Source organism: Pteropus medius, unplaced genomic scaffold (assembly GCF_902729225.1).
Source record: "Pteropus medius unplaced genomic scaffold, Ma_sr-lr_union100, whole genome shotgun sequence".
NCBI lineage: Eukaryota > Metazoa > Chordata > Mammalia > Chiroptera > Pteropodidae > Pteropus > Pteropus medius.
Window position 1 is genome coordinate 863,846 of NW_024346667.1, and position 5,420 is coordinate 869,265.

Here is a 5,420-nt window from a genome sequence, read left to right on the forward strand (position 1 = left end):
GGGGTAAGGCCTGAGTGTTGGTTCTTCTTTTCCTTTTTTTTTTTTTTAAGACCGCCCCCATTATTTAAAGGTGCATCTTAAGTTGAGAACCAGTGTCTTTGATAAGAAGTTTAAAATATGGGCTTTTTTTTTTCCCTCGAAGAGATCAAAGGGGCAAACAACTGTAAGTACGAAATGATTAATTTTCCCACATCTTAATTAACGGGAAGAACTTGTATTTGAACTTTCTCTCAAGAGCTTCTGGTTATTTTCAAAGTCCATGCTTTTCGCTGTGTAAATCATGCTGCTACTACACTACTGAGATGCTGGTATCCAAAGAAAAAAATCATCTTCATAGTTTAGTTAGATGTCTTAGTAACTTATCTCCAGTGAAGCAACTTTTTAAATATAATTGCCATAGACAGATTCTTGAGTTTTTGAGTGGATGATTACCAAAGCAAAGCACAGCACAGAGTCAGCAGGCTTTTAAATAAGGAAAGGTGGTAGATAATACTCCCTGAGGAGCCATATACACCAACCCCCAATGAAATGCATGTTTTTTCTTCCTAAAGGACTGCACTTTTTGTAAACAAGTGAATTATTATTACAGATCTCAGATGTGGAAGGAGCCATGATTCCAGGACAGACAGAATTTAAGTCTAAATGTTGGCCTGTTGTTGTAGAACCTGAAAAGGAGATTTAAACATGCTACAGAATCAAACTACAACCTGCTTTATGTGATCTGTTGAAATCACATTCTGGATAGATGTTCCAAATATATCAAATCTAGTATTTTTCTTTACTGAAATAGGAATTATTTTAAAGACCACCCTAGTTTATTCTATCTAGATTATTCTAGACAGGTTAAAGGGTTTGAGAAATGAGCCTGGTTGTGTTGATTCTGTCCATCACCATTCTTGAGTTGATAGACATGATTTTCCCTCACCTTTGCAAACTAGAAAGGTCTAAATTGTTTTAGTTTCTTCACATAGAAGGCTTACCTTATGCTTTAGTTTTCTCTGATCTTTGTGACTAAATTCCAATTTCTGGTATAAACACTGGGACTTGATGTAAACAATAGTATGACATAGTTAAAAGCATAAGCTTTTAAGTCCAGAATAGAACTAGGTTTAAATCCTGGCTCAGGTCCCTTAGGCTAGATGCTAAGAATTTCTAGTTTATATAATCCTTAGAAGGAAGGATTAAGAAACATACTGTATATGAAATGATTACCATGAGGTCTGATACATAGTAAGCATTCATTATAAATGTTAGCTTTTGCAAAAAGGTGTTCGTTTCTGTACAATTGTCAATATTGTACTTGATTATCCTTATTTTTCTACAGCAGTACATTGGGCCAGCATATTTAGAAAATAGGTAGTTTATAATCTATTCCTAGATACCAACAGGTCAAATTTTGATTTTTTTCTCTAGTATTTTATTTAACACTTACTAGTACTTCACACTATTTTGCCTTTTCACACACTAGAGAAAACCACCTGTAATACCTCCACCCTCCATCATCATTTTGACATTCATGGAAACTTAATGAATGTTAGTGAATGTGGCAGATTTCTTGATGCTGTTCTTTAAAATATTTAGAAGATGTGAAGTAAAACCAGTCCCAGTGTTCCTCTTTCCATCCATCCAGTAGTTGCTTCCTGTTGGGGATATATGACTTAACATAATTTTTGCTCTCGCATTTTCCACAGGCTCTTAAAGCAGACGGACAAATCAGGAAATAATTGCAAGAGCAATATACAAACCCCCAGGGGTCAGTACTCATTCCTGTCTGGATGTGCTAGAGAAGCTTAACAGAGAATGTTCACTTAAATTTAGAAAGTTAAAGTCTTCTAGACAGACGAAAGAGTGTATGTGCCTGAAACCACAGATACACGATACAAGATTGTATATTCAGGGAACTTACGTAAGTAAATTAGTGTGAGTAGAATCTGGGAAATGAGGCTGGGGCTCAGAGTAAAGGCTTAGATGACTTACTGAAAGGCTGGATTTGGCTTTGTGTGAGCAAAGGACCGTTATTGGAGAATTAGAGAAGGATGATAAGTGTTTGAGAGAATTCTGCTAGCAATGTGCTTGTTGGGGAGGGGTTGTGAGGAGGAAGATCGGAGGCACCAAGACTAATGAGGAGACAAGTTGAACCTAATGAATAGTTGTTACCACTCACTGAACTCTTACTGTGTGCCAATGTAGTAAGCATTTTGGCATCCATTAGCTCATTTAATCCTTGAAAAAAGCATATGAGGTAGATATCACTCCATTTAACAGAAAACTTGAGAATCATTTGCCCATGGTCACACAGCTTGTAAATGATAATCTGCATTCAAGCCTATGTGTTCTAATTCCAGAGTGCTTGCATCTGATCAATATAACCTCTGGCAAGAAGTAGTAAGAACAACAACAGTAAGTATAGAAAGGAGAGCAGGAAATACAAGAGATATAAGGAGGTAAGACCTAGCCCAGCTGACTGTTGGAGGGAAGAGGGCGGTGAATGCAGAAGGAAAAGTTAACAGTGGTGCCCAGGGTTTTGCCATAAAACACTTTGTCTTTGACGGTATCATTAAACAGTAAGAATTGGGAAGAATAAATTGAGAGGAAAAGTGAGGTTCCTGAATTTTTGGTGCTTATGGAACATGTAAGTCCCGTTAAGATGTGTAGTGGGCAGCTAGCTAAGTATGCGAGTCTGAAACTTAGAGGTGATTGAAGAGTGCATTGTGAGTGATATAGCCTGCACAAGACTGCTCAGAGAGAAAGAGCTCAGAGAGACTCACAGATACCGACAGAAGCAGATAGAGGAAGAGAAGCTAACAAAAGAGACCAAGAGACAGCAGTCAAAATGGAGAAATAGAAGATAATGGTATTGAGAATTTGAAGTTTTTCAAAGATTGGGGTCAACAAGGTCAAAATCAAGGTACTCCAATTCACATCTATTTAGTAACATCTTACAAGTCTGAATTCAAATGTTGGCAATGATGTTGAAAAAAACAGGAACCTTCAGGCACTGGGATGATAATTGATGATAATCAATGATAATCATGAGGGCAATTGGCAATATTCATTCACTAAAACGTGCTTATCTTATGAACCAACAGTTCTACCCTGTAAACATTCCTATACATTTGCCAGAGACATGCAAGAATGTTCATCACAGTATTGTTTATAATAATGAAATTTGGAAATAAAATGTAACATGAGAATGGATAAATTGTGCTATATTTATTTACTAGAATGCTGCTCAGTTAAAACAAATAAGCTAGCATTGAGTGAATCAAGGATTACCCTCTAAAACAGTGGACCAAGAAAAAGTAAATTATTGACACATTCTATATCTTGTAATTTCTTAAAAAAATATAAAATGTTTATGGATATATTCATGTAAAGTAAAAGTTTAAAAACAGACTTGGGAGTTCTAAACACAACATTCAGGACAGTGGTTTTCTTTAAAGGAGGGAGAGGCGTATAGGTGGACTATAATTTTTAGTTTTTAAAAAATATGGTTGAGGAAAATGGCAATGTGTTAAAATTTGGTGTTTTTGTTAACTTGGGACCTATATGGGATACTTCTTTTAAAGTTAAACATTTAATTTTTTATTTCCCAAACAGTGGGTGGACAAAAATAATGGATAACACTAATTCACTCAGAAAGTGGGGAAAACTACCTGCAATTGAAACAAATGCTACTTTAATTTTTATACTCTCTCAAAAGATCAAGAATGATTTATCAAGAATGACGAGAAGATGAAAAGCAGGAGGGAGAGTTATCAGGATGTGATGTAATTTTTTCAGGAGGAAAAGAGACTCTAATAATATTTAAAACATTGTTTTTTTCCCCTTTGTAATTTCCAAAGTGCTCATATGTAGGTAATTATTATCCGTTTATAGATGAAGATTTGTGTCTCAAAGTCTCAAACGACTTGCTAGAGTACCCAGCTAGTATCAGAGCCAGGTCCAAGGGCCACTGTGTATCTTTCCCTGTGTTGCCCTTCCCATTATCAGCTGTGTATTCAGGGTCACAGGACTAAGCTCTAGATGTTAGAGCAGGAACTTACACCCAGGTTAATCATTTCAAGGCAAACTAAACTATGTGATGTTCTTGGATCCCATTCTGCCTAGAGAGCTACTATTGAAGTTAAAAGCCTTGTGCTATTTAGAACTTCCTTAGAAGAATTGTTGAAATAAAAAATGAGTATTTTCTAGACTGCATTTGTACACAGTATTTCCCTTCTGATTTATACAACATACTTTTTGCTGACAATACTTTGTTTCCAACTTATCCCCCTGTCCCCCACCCCGACATAACCTCACGTTATGCTGGCATTTGGACTTCCTTTTACAATGGGGAAGTGGATCTTTAAGATGGTGAAGGTAAGTATCTAAGATCATTTACTAACTCTGTGAATTAGAAATTACCATCACCATATCCTTCAAGTGAAATTCAGTGTCCTGCAAGAGAAACCACTCTAGTGGATAAGGTGCCAGTAGTAAAATGGCCAAGGGGTATATGTTACAGATGTGCTGATTAGAGTTGCCAGGACATCTTGCTAAAGGATTATAATTAGAAACCAAGAAAATACAGTCTATCTGTACTCACCTTTTCATGCCAGCAACAATGCTGTATGCTTCAGGCCAAAGAGAGACTCCTAAGTAAAATGAGGGATAACATTACATTACCATTACTGAAAACTAGTACGAACTCACAAACTCTAATGTGTATTAGATTTTGCAATCAGGAAGTCCATCAAATTAGCAAAATCGATTTCCACAGAGTAGTGGGAATTGAAGCCAGGGAAATAAGTTGAACAGTGAATGAGAGGTGAAGACATGGAGATTTCAAGAAAATGCCACTTTTTCAAAAGCTTTGTATGAGATGGAAAGAGATGAAGGACAGAAACCAGGAGATTAAAGGGTTCGCAATATTTGAGAGATTTAAGGATGATTGTAATTTGAATATAAGAAATTGTAGAGAAGGAGGGAGAAAATTGATAGTGCCAGGTCCCAAAGGAGACAGGAAAAGTGGGCCTTGAAAAAGACATCTTTTCTCTGAAATTAAAAGGAAGCAAGGGAATGGTATAAGTAAATGTGTAGCTCTGAGAGGAGAGGTTTATAATAAATGGTCTCAGTATTTTTTGCGAAGAGGTAGTAGCTAATCGGTCTCCCTGCCTCTAATCGTATCTCCTTGTCATCTATTCTTTCTACTTCAACCAGAATATTATTTCTAAGATACAGATCTAATTATTTTCCTTGGCTTACAATTCTTCAAAAGCTTCCCATTGCTTCTAGAATAAAGTAATTTCCGGAGCACTGCAGAATCTAATCTTTCCTTACCTCTTTAACCTCATTCTGCCATCACTTCTCTTAATGTTTTCCTCTTAGATGAACAACTACCCATGGGTCCTCCCTAAACTCCCAAGTGCTCCCGGTGC